Below are 12,629 nucleotides of genomic sequence, written 5' to 3' on the forward strand. Positions count from 1 at the left end.
TGCTCGGGATGAACCTCGACAGCAACCACTGCATCTCTCTCCAGACTTTCTTTGCAAAGGCACAATCCACAAGGAGGTGAACAACGGTCTCTTCCCCACCACAGCCACCTCGAGGGCAACGTGCAGAGGGGGTGAGACTCCTGGCGTGTAGGAAGGATCTGACGGGGAGGGCCTTTCTCACCACCAGCCAAGCTACGTCTTGGTGCTTGTTGGAAAGTTCTGGCGATGAGGCATTCTGCCAAATGACTTTGACAGTCTGCTCGGGGAACCATCCCACAGGGTCCACCCTCTCCTTTTCCCTCAGGGCCTCTAGGACGTTACGTGCTGACCACTGCCTGATGGACTTGTGGTCAAAGGTGTTTTTCTGCATAAATTTTTCCACCAGGGACAGGTGGTACGGCACGGTCCAACTACTTGGAGCGTTCCGCGGCAGCGTGGCCAGACCCATCCTTCGCAACACCGGGGACAGGTAGAACCTCAGCACGTAGTGACACTTGGTGTTTGCGTACTGAGGGTCTACGCACCGCTTGATGCAGCCGCACACAAAGGTGGCCATCAGTATGAGGGCGATGTTGGGCACGTTTTTTCCCCCTTTATCTAGAGGCTTGTACATCGCGTCCCTGCGGACACGATCCATTTTCGACCTCCAGATAAAGCGGAAGATGGCTCGAGTGATCGCCGTCGCGCAGGAGTCTGGAATGGGCCAGACCTGCGCCACGTACAGCAACAGCGAGAGTACCTCGCACCTGATGACCAGGTTCTTACCCGCAATGGAGAGGGAGCGTCGCTCCCACATGCCCAGTTTCCTCTTCACCATAGCCACTCGCTCCTTCCAGTTTCTAACGCATGCCCCGGTCCCTCCGAACCATATCCCCAGCACCTTCAGGCCGTCAGCCCTGACAGTGAAGGGGACAAAGGATCGGTCAGCCCAGTTCCCAAAGAACATGGCCTCGCTCTTCCCACGATTTACCTTGGCTCCCGAGGCCAGTTCGAACTGGTCGCAGATGTGCATCAGTCTGCGCACCGACAGCGGATCCGAGCAGAAGACGGCGACGTCGTCCATGTACAGGGAGGCTTTTACCTGAGTGCCTCCACTGCCTGGGATCGTCACTCCTCTTATGCCCGGATCCTTCCTGATGGACTCGGCAAAGGGTTCTATGCAGCACACGAAAAGGACAGGCGAGAGAGGACAGCCCTGCCTGACTCCAGATTTGATCGGGAAGCTATCTGTTTCCCACCCATTGATTGAGACTGCGCTACTGATGTTAGTGTAGAGCAGTTGGATCCAATTTCGAATTCCCTCCCCAAAGCCCATTTTGGAGAGCACATCCCCCATGTAGGTGTGCGATATTCTGTCAAAGGCCTTCTCCTGATCCAAGCTGATGAGGCAGGTGTCCACACCCGTCATGCACATGATGGGGAGGGCCTTTGTCACTATCAGCCAAGCTACATCCTAATGCTAATTTGAAAGTTTTGGTGATGAGGCATTCTTCCAAATTACTTTGACAGTCAGCTCAGGAAACCACCCGACAGCATTCACTATCTCCTTTTCCCGCAGGACCACATTACAATATGTGCAGCCCACTGCCTGATGGACTTGTGGTCAACAGCTTTTTCTGCATAAACTGTTCCACAAGGGATAGGTGATACAGCAGGTTCCAACTGAATGGAGCGTTCTCTGGTAACATAGCCATATCCATTCTTCCCAACACCGGGAAGAGGTAGAATCTCAGCACGGAGTGACACTTGGGCCTGGATTCTTGGGCCTGAGCATTGGGGCGTCTTAGGTCACTGTGCTAATGACATCATTGCTGCATCACTACCCAGCAGCCAAACTCAATGTACATTGCTCAACATGGGCTGCTGTGTTTAACCGACTTCAGTTTCAGGAAAATGTAACAGGAGCACATTTCACTCTGTGCTATTGGACAGTGGTTTAATAGTTGGAAAAGATCAGTGGTGCTCACCAGGGTTCACACCTGAAGAATTGTCAACCTTTGTGTTGCTGCACAGCACAATCAGATAAAGCATTTCTTACCTTCCGTCACTTCCTGTTCCTTCAGCTGTAGCCTAACCAGTGTATCATAACGGTTTGGCATAACTTCCTTCCCTTTGGACTCCACGCCTCAATTTATAAAGCCGAGGATCCTTATTTGTGTTTACATGAATTCTTGCTGCAACAAACGGAGCTTTGGCGAGATCATACCCAGAGTATTGTGTACCATTGTTTTGGTCTCCTCACCAAATGAAGGATATATTTTCCATAGTAGGGATGCAACAATGGTTCAGTAAAGATTGAATGGAGTGGCCAATATTTTCTGGAGTTTAGAAGAATGAGCCGTGGTCTTGGGTTCACTAAGGCTGTGCTGAGGAAAGTGGAGGGAAGGAGAGTACAGCACAAAGGATAGGAAGGCTGGCACAGGCAAAAGAAACTGCAGCCAACAGGGTGAAGCGGGGTACAGGTGCTGTCACCCTATTTTCTAACGTGGACAACTGCCTTAGTGTGGTTGTGCCTGCAGTTGCACAGAAATCCAACAGGGGGCAGTGTCTGGCCTAGCTGCACAGGAGAAAAATTGCAAGGCCCTGAGCTGAACTTCAGCGCAAATACCCACATGTAAATGGCACATTGAAGGTGAGAAAAGCAACTCTTAATGAGGAGCAGTTTCAGAAGAAATGTAAAGCATGGTCAGGCAGCTGTAAAAACATTGTTCTGTTGACTGTTACATCTGCTCATCGTAAACAGGGGAGTTGCACCATTCTGCTATACCCTGCAAGACCAGGTTAAAGCATGTAGTGGACATCGGCATGTTTTAAAAGTTTTTGTCGCATCAGAATTGTTTAATTTAATAAGAAACTTACTGATGTGTCCCAATGAAACAATTAAGTGGTTCAGTATAATTTTTTTTCTGCCATTTTAAATCAGCTTACTCAGGGACAACTGGTCACCCAGATTACAAATTCTCATTTTATTACAATAAACCAGTTTCAGATATATCACTGAAACATTATCTGTCACCTACCATTCAAATGCATCAAGGAATACAGAGAAAATAAAGTTACTTTTTATTATTCTGCCTTGTTGCGTTGGTTCAGGGAGATTTTGCATTCATGATTTTCCAAATGAATTGGTGGCCAGAAGCCTAACCTAACCTGCACAATTTCAAGTGTTCTTCCCGTGCAATTTCCCGATTGTACCCAAAGTGAAATTATCTCAGCTCGTTTCTGTGATGTAAACTGCTGCATTGTTGAGTGAGATGGAAACAATGGAAAGAAGCATTGAAGAAATTAAAGACATTAGCAAAACAAAGAACATGTGGATAGGTCAGACATGCAAGGAAGTGAGAAGTGAGACACATTGAAAACAAAGACACCCTGCAGATCAGGTCTGACATTCAAACGGAAAATTGCAGACAACTCATGATTTGATCAGAGAGTAAATGCAAAATACTGCTGATGGATGCTGGATGCAGATAGAAATCTGAAACAAGAACAAAAAATGCTGGAAAAGCTCAGCAGGTCCAGCAGCATCTGTGGAGAGAGAAACACAGCTAACATTTCGAGTCCCTTTGACCCTTTGTTTGGAGAGTACTGTGTTCTGACAAAGAGCCTCATCCCAACAGCTACACAGCTCCCCACACCCCAATAAAAAGCCTGTTTCCAGATTGTGTGTGAAAAGCTTGTGGAGCTGGGCTGCCCACTGCTCATAGATTTAAAGAGATAGTCCATTAAAATAACCAAAAGTAATTTGACTTCCATTAGTAGACCTCTAAACTGCTGTTTTTCTGTGGGAAGAGGGTTGTGTGAGATCTAGTATCACCCCAGAGAATTGAGCAGATATTCCAGCTAACATCATAACTGGATGCAAAATATTCCATGGCACTATTCAAGAAAGAGTGGCCGAATTCTCCCTGGTCTCCTGGCCAATATTTCTCCTTCAACCAACATTACTGAAAACAGATTATTTGTCATGATGTCATTTCTGTATGTGGGACTTTGCTGTGAGTAAATTAACTGACACATTTCCAGCATCACAACAGATATCAGCACTTCAAAAATATTTAATTGATTGAAGTATTTTGCACCATCCAGTAGCGAGCAGGAATAGAAATGATTGCCTCTTGGTTGAGAAACACAGCAGAAACTGAACCATTAGAATGAAAAACATAAAAGTTCCCACAAGGAAAACCAATCAGATAATGTCACAGAATCACAGAATTGTTAGGGTTCAGAAGGAGACCATTTGGCCCATCATATTTACACCAGCTCTCCGAATGAGCATTATGACTTAGCACCATTCTCCTCCCTTTTCCCCTTACCCTTGCACATTGTTTCTATTCAAATAATCATCTAGTGATAATCCTCTTGAATGCCTCGATTGAACCTGCCTCCACCACACTTCCAGGCAGTGCATTCCATACTCGAACCACTCGCTGTGTGAAAAAGATTTTTCTCACATCACGTTTGCTTCTTTTGTAAATCACTTTAAACCTGTGCTCTCTCGGTCTCGATCCTTTTCAGAGCGGGAACAGATTCTTCCTATCTACTCTATCCAGCCCCCTCATGATTTTGAACACCTCTATCAAATCTCCTCTTAGCCTTCTCTTCTCCAAGGAGAACAGTCCCAACGTTTCCAATCTATCTTCGTAACTGAAGTTTCTTACCCCGGAGACATATTTGTAAACCTCTTCTGCACTCTCTCCAATGTGTTCACATCCGTTCTATAGTGTGGTGCCCAGAGCTGGACACAATACTCCAGCTGAGGGCTAAATAGCATCTTATATGAGCTCAGCATAACCTCTCCACTCTTGTACTCTATGCTCCTCTTAATAAAGCCCAGGATACTGCATGCTTTACTAACTGCTCGCACCACTGTCCTGCCACCTTCAATGACCTATGCACATAAACACCCCGATCCCTCTGCTCCGCCACGTCCTTAAGAATTGTACCCCTTATTTTATATTGTCTCTCCATGTTCTTTGTACCAAAGTGCATCCCCTCACGCTTCTCCGCATTGAGCTTCATCTGCCACCTATCTGCCCACTCTACCAACTTGTCTATGTTCTTTTGAAGTTCTATACTGTCCTCCTCACAGTTTACAATGCTCTGTAATAGATCAGTGCTCTGTACTCTTTTTGTAGTGGCTGCTAAAGGAGAAACATTTGACTCTTTATATCTGAGTAAATTCCAAGTAGAACCTGAAATGCTGCAGTTTTGTCCACTCCCAACCTAGCCTGTACCTGCTGGCACAAATCTTGTATTCAGCTCCTGCTGATCTGAGGTACAGATAAAGGCCTGGAGTGAGAGCAGCCACTGCTGGGAAAATCCTTTGAGCTGGAGCTGGTCAAGCTGCTGTGCACATCCTGTTAAAGAAACATCACCAAAATGCAAAGACCTTTCACAGGAACAAGGATGGTTTGAGGCTTTTCCATACACAGTACACATGAAGGCTACAAAAGGTGTAGTCAGCTAGTCCTTAACATGCAGGTCTAATAATGACACTGGAACCAATTTTTAATGAGTGAGGTAGTTCCAGAATGGAAAGTCTTTAAACTCTACAAGGTTCAGCTGCAGGACCGCAGTGATGCTCGTTATTACTTTATTATTTTGCAATGCCGTTCAAGTGAAAATTTCAAATCAATAGAACTGATCTTTTTGTGCTCAGTCCCAACCATCACCTTCTCCATAAAACACGACCACATCCCACCTCAGCCGCTCTAGAAGAAATACTTCCATATAAATAGTTGCATTTGTGGGTTGACGTGTATTAGATCCCCTGCTTTTTGAGGTATATCTAATAATTTGGATGTAAATGTAGGGGGAATGATCAAGAAGTTTGAAGATTAGTAGAAGCAGAAACACTCATTTAAAAGCGTGTCTGGATATGCACCTTAAAATGCCGGAACCTGCAGGGTTACAGACTAAATGCTGGAAAGTGGGATTAGGCTGGGTGGCTCGTTTTTCAGCCCGAGCAGACACAATGGGCCAAGTGGCCGCTTTGTGCCATAAACTTTCTATGATTCTATTCTGTGTGGAGATGATAATATCCAGCTGCAGATCACTGCTGGCTGGATGACAGGAAACATTGAAAGTGTTTGCTTGGGTTAGACATGCCGTGTCTTTCAATGTACAGTAATCCCTCTGCACTAATTGCTCTCTGGGCTGAAAGCTCTTACTTTACCACTGACAGTGAAAAAGGAGGATGGAAAGGGAAAGTGTTGGGTACCGGTTTATACTCTTGGCTGTCTTTTACTATTAAATCATTCCAAGATATCAGGGCCTATTATAACTCCACCGTTTAATTGCCACCTGTCAATCTAAGACCACGAGTTTTTATACTGACAAAGAGCTTCTCAAAATGCTTTGTTCACTCCCACAATCCTATATTTTGGAGAGGTTCGATCATATTCTTTGCAATGTTTACGTATCGAATAATATAGCAACCTATGAGTATGAAAATGGGCTTATGGAAAAATTTATCTGGAATCTACTGGATTGGCTTTCATCTAGGGTGAAACTAAAAATCAATTCCAACAGCAGTTTAAGAGCTGTTTACTGTAAGGGTGAAACCCTTTTGCATTACTATCAAGTATTGGTACTTGGGATTGAACACATTCACGTCATTAGTTAATGTAAATTGCAAAATATGAAATCATTCATATGTCAAGAGAACCTGAAACTTTTCTAGGAGATCCCCTCCTGCCTCAGTTGGTAATGGTTTGATTGTTTGATCAGTGCTCAGCTAGCCTGAAACCAGTATTAGTGCAGCAGGAAGGATGCTGCAGAGAAACAGAGCAGAAATATACAGCCAACATACCTGTCAGTTTTCAGCACCAGTTTAAAGTTACTGCATTAGAAGTGCTCCAATGAATTAAGAAAGTCACAACAGTATTGTTTTCAGAGATGAATTCAAATAACTCTTGCGTTAATTCAGTGTTGCCTGTTATTTTGGACCCTCCCAATCCCGATATCTTCGTGCTGTAATTGCTCCTGTTAAAATATTACTGCACTGCTGTTAACCCAGCATCTTCCCAGCTGTGTTTCTCTCGCAGCCGGTCATGTGACAGTCCGGACACTACAGCACCTGCATTGTGGTTTGAACCATCGTGCAATTTCCTTTAATGATCCTTTTCTTGAAAGTTTTGGAGGGGATGCAAGAAAAATCAAAGTCTGGAATCCAACTCCAGACAATTTCAGCAACATCAAAATTCCAGTTACTCAACCCCCAGACAGACACAAAAGCAAGCTGTGCTTAATTGTCTGTCTTTTTACGCAATTAATGTCTCAATTAATTAATTGCTTAATAACTTCAAGTGCTTTTGAAAACATTAATTGTTAATTGTAGCTGAGTCAGTATGTAATAGCAGGCTCCATAAAAGGTGCAAGTTATGAATTCACATTGCCAGCTCTGAGCTTCCATACAAAAGGTGCACATGCTGGGAACTGAAACTTGTGGGTCAGTTGACATCAAGGTATCTCTGTCTATTACACCCTATAGGACCTATAGGTACGTGTATCAACAATTCTCCCCCATAGACACTATTTGGTCATTTAAGCTTCATGCCGACAGTGTGAATCTGCAAGTTGATTTGCTGCCTGCATCTTCTAAAATGCTCATCTCTGTCCCGGAAAGAAAACCTCCCCGCCAAATTAAAATCGGTGTGAAAGTGCAAAGCTTCAGTCAACATTCTGGTAGTTCTCATTTCACCTCTGGACACGATGAGCAAAATCCAGATCTCTCATGTGATAATTGTACAAAAAAAGTCTGCGAAGTAAAACTTGGAGCTGCCACCTTCAGGCAAGTCCCTTCCTCCCAAAGGATATAATAAAGTCTGTAAATTGTTGAATTAACAATAAAAACAGTTAAGCTTTAATCTGATTCCACTCTTCCCAGACATTACTTTCAGCAGGTTCACCCACTCAACCAGCTCATTCCCCTTTGCATTTGAAGCTCTCCATCTGCAAGAGGTGCTGTGATTGGAAGAAGGAGCGGAGCTTGTAAAAGCAGATTCACAGAATCTGCCTGGAATTTGTTCCAGGGTCATTATTAGACGTAATCACACAAATTGAAAAAAAGAGTGTTCTTCAAATGCAAGGATTCTGAGTCATTGATAATAATCAAAATGTTTATCAGTATCAGTCACTAATGGCCAGCGACTTCAGACTGGAGAACAAGGGAAATTGCACGCGTGCTATACTTTTGAGTATTACCATCATCCTCTAATGATATTGGTTTATTTAACACACAAAAATTATCAGGGCTGATGCTGACCAAATGGATTATGCAGCAGGTATGTGCCTATGGCCAAGTGTTGCTTAAGCAGCGAGGGTAATATCATGGACTTGGATGCCTCTGGATGAACTTTAGCATATTCAGCGCCATCCAAACAGCAAAATTAGCACTGAGCAGAGGATCAGTCAAGTGTAGCTTACTTTGCAAAGTAAAGCAAAAGTAGTAATCCTGGCAGTAGCAAGCTTGTGAAGTGTGCACAAGAGGTGCACAATACGTATGCTGAGGTGAAACCCCAGGGCAGAAAGTCGCTGGAAATGCTAGAAATCACACAGCAGAAACTGGCCACTAAACATTCTGCCAAGAGTCACTGCTTAGAAGGCCCATGTTACAGCTCCATATCTTACTGTTAAAGAAAAGGGAAAACCAAACCAGAGTAGTGCTCTTTAAAAATTTGGGCTTTTTTTGAGTTTCCAAGGTCATATTCCAGTGTTTGTTTTTAAACTTAATCCTGTATTACACGAACAAACTGCATTAAACACTGGGAAGTTAAAATGATGTTAAAATTGGTGGTGGCACAGCACCCATTTCACCTCCATCTCCACTTCCAATATTCCATCTGACCAGTATCAGCATCTGCCCACCACATCACTTGTGTCCTAATTACCAGAGCTCAGGACTCGCCCTAGCCCATGTTTCCTTTCTTTAAAACAAAAATGAACTCATCACTGCCCTGCCAAATGCAAGTGTTGTAAATGTGATGCACCCATTCAGAACACTTAACATCTAGGTCATGCACTTGTTCAGACTTTACACAGCTCCAGGATTTTAGGGCAAATTGATGCCTGCCTGATCTACTCTAAGGAAGCATTTCACTAAATGAACATTGCCATATGAAGCTTCAGATGACAACTGTAGTTGATGCTGCAACAAATTGTACAGACAGACAATCTTGATTGTCCCAGTTCACAATAGCATTGCCTGCAAGCCTTGCTGAGTAACACACCATCCTGCTTTGGAGTCATCATGGAATGTAACAATGCAAAGGGAGGCCATTTGACCCTCGAGTCTGTGTGAACCCCTTGAGTCACGCGAGGGGACTGCTCTCTCCCCATTCTTCTGTACATTCCACCCCTTCTAGCCCTGCTCACAAAAGGGTGCGCTTCCTGAGGAATTTGAAGGAGGATGGCAAATCCATTTGCTCTGAAAAATTTTCATTCATTCTCAAGCTCACTCAGGAAAAAAAAAGGTACATCCTGCAACTGAGAAATTGCTGCATTCAGCTAAGGCTGCAGATTCAAGAATAACATTTCTGCCACCAGGGGTGTAAAGTTGTCACCTTTGTAGAGCAGCTGGGGAAAAGAGAGCACGTTGCCAGATTGTATGCTGAGGCCGTTTACGAAGGCTTCCTGGGAAAAGAAAGAGCCAGGCTATGGAAAACACACCCACAACGCCAAGAAATTTAGTGCTGAGCACAGCATAAGAAAGTGAGACTTAGTGCCAGTTAGCATGGTATGAGTGGGAGGTCTGACTGAGATCAATACTCTGGATATGGAAAGAGCTCTGCAGAGCAGGCCAAAGTCTCAAGAGGGAGGAAGGTGATGTATGAACTGCTTTCTCAAGCACTCAGTCACAGTATAAGGTCAAAGAGACTGCACACAGTTAATATTGAAATAAGGCAAACACATAGCACCTCGACAGGGGCTTGTGAAGGGAACACCATCAGATCATACACAGCTGGGATGATAGACAGGGAAAGCCTAGGATATGGACAGAGTATCTAATATCATTGGTTACAGCACTGGAGGACATTCTACCCATCAGATCAGTGCTGGATCTCTGAAGGAGCACGTTGTCCTATCGAGCTTAAGCTACACTTGTCCACAAACATTCATTCCCTCAACCATCAACACACAGTAGCAACGTGTACCATCTACAAGATGCATTGCAGGAATTCGCCAAGGCTCCTTCGACAGCACCTTCCAAACCCACGACTACTACCATCTTGAAGGACAAGGGCAGCAGATACATGAGAAAACCACCACGTAGAAGTTCCCTTCCAAACCACTCACTATCCTGGCTTGGAAATATATTGCTATTCCTTCACCATAGCTGGGTCAAAATCCTGGAACTCCCTTCCTAACAGCACTATGGGTACACCTTCACCACATGGACTGCAGTGGTTCAAGAAGGTAGCTCACCACCACCACCACCTCCTCCTCCTCCTCCTTCAGGGATGGGCAATAAATGCTGGCCCAGCCAGCGAAGCCCACATCCCATAAATGAATTTTTTAAAAAATGACCTTGTCAATGGAATATCCTGCCCATCCAATGGTATAAAAATTGTTGCAAAAAAATAAATAAATAAAAATAAAAGTGCTTAGCCAAGCAGCCTGGGTCAACTACTAGAAGGAAAGATCAGGGGGTTGACAACTCGCTGTTAATTTCTTGTAACACGTTTGCAACTACCGGCATTATTGCTAATGGGTGTAGGGAATTCTGTGACACCAGACAGGAGTGTGATGAAATGCTCTCCACTTGGCTGGACGAGTGCAGCTCCAACAACACAAGAAGCTCAACACCTTCTACAACAAGGTAAACTGCGTTCTACCGAGCACTTCAAATGAAGCAGCTCAGGCCTTTTTTTGGCATGATGAATTTGTACTGCATGCGGTAGGTTTCAAATATCCCCATATTCACAAACTAAAGATACTGCAGAGCCTCTACAGGTTAGTGTAGGCAGCAAAAGTGGCCCCTTTAAAATCCCAAAGAATCTGTAAATGACCAATCCTGTTGTAGAGGCACACACACAATTTGTCACTGGCACACCTCAGGTAACATTTGGAGCACTCATCTGGAGGTCAGAGCCATGGCAGAGGAGCTAAACTTAGGTCAACCACAAGCCATCCATTGAAATGATTTTGTTTTGAAGATGAGATCAAGAGAAATTTGGAAGGAACACATCATAATTTCCAGCATCCTTCACATTGACCGAAACCTCATGTGTTGTCACGCACAATGTATATTCTGGGTGTAAAAGTCCTTTGGAGGTGCTTTTCTATTTGAGAATGAAACACAACATTGATGGCATTAGTTATATAGCCTGGACCATAAGTAAGCCAGTGACCTCGTGAGACTGAATGGCCACATCTTGCTACCACTTTGCTGAGGTGACAAATGTGACCAGTTTCCCTGCTCTCCTGTCCCACAGACTCAGGCATTACAGAGATGTCCCAGAGGCCCCCCCATTTCAGAGTCTGTGCTATAAACGTACTTTGGTCAACACCTTCAAACTGGACAGGTGATAAGCTGCTGGTCTTCATGCAGTAGGTGGCAGAGATGACATATACCCCCTATGTTGAGGTATACAATTCTAATGCACATCTCACCAAGGCCCTTGTGATTTTGTTACCTGTACATTGCATTCTATGCAGGGTAGGGCACGGTGTTGGGACATGTTCACGTCCTATGCTGCCCCTTCTCTTTTGTTGCCCCTCCTTCACCATAAAAAAGGCTTTACAACGATTTGCAATGGCTCTTCTGAAGAAACCATTCATGCACCAAGAGCTGGATGTTTGTTTACAAAGTCTGGAAATTGATTTTTGACACCCTTAAGGGCCATGATTGTAGGTGCCCTGCCAGTGTTGACAGCCAAAATACTAATGGTTTGGAAATCAAGTTGAGCATCTCTGGAAACTGTACCCAAATTGTTTTCACTTCCTAATAAGAGTAGAATATTGGCACCAATTCATTTTAGCTCAATGCAATAGACTGCATTCTTTTAAACAATCCAGAAATCAGATGATGTAATAAAGACATGTACCTTTTTATTATTTAATACCCTCCAGACTTCCCCCAGCTTCTTACTCCCCAACACGTGTCCACTGTACTATCAGAAATCCCCCAAAAGCAAAAGATGTTGAGAGGGGTGCTTTGTTTGCCTATTCAAGTTGATGTTCAGAAAATATAGGGAGATCAATTACACGACAAGGACAGATGAACACTCATTGCTGTCAGTGACAGTCTGCTGAGGGAAAGGGGTCCCACATTTGCTTAAATGAATACAAGAACCACTAAAATCAAATCAAGATTTTAAAGAGAAAATACTTGCATACTCTGATGAAACTTACTACCACAGAGTAGTAGAACAGATTGCAAACATTTAAGGGGAGCCTGAGGGGAATAGAGAAATACAGGCAGGTGGAAACAGTTCAGAGTGGGAGGGAACTCCTGAGGAGTTTAAAATCAGTGAACAGTTTTGCCAAAGGGCCTCCATTTTAGTGTTGACTCTTTACAATAAGTGACAGCACTTAAACAATTCAGCAGTTTGGGGCATCCTTTTATGGGGAGAGCCTGCACAAAAACACAAGCTGTTGATGTTTACACAACTTCTCACCAATGT

General features: G+C 44.0%; 1 protein-coding gene across 1 annotated transcript in view; it reads left to right on the plus strand.

Moving 5' to 3' along the window:
* Positions 1–12,629, plus strand: part of LOC144668732 (uncharacterized) — a 434,727-nt gene that overhangs the window by 162,273 nt on the left and 259,825 nt on the right. The window lies entirely within an intron of this gene.

This window comes from Cetorhinus maximus, chromosome 28 (genome assembly GCF_964194155.1).
Source record: "Cetorhinus maximus chromosome 28, sCetMax3.hap1.1, whole genome shotgun sequence".
Taxonomy (NCBI): Eukaryota; Metazoa; Chordata; class Chondrichthyes; order Lamniformes; family Cetorhinidae; genus Cetorhinus; species Cetorhinus maximus.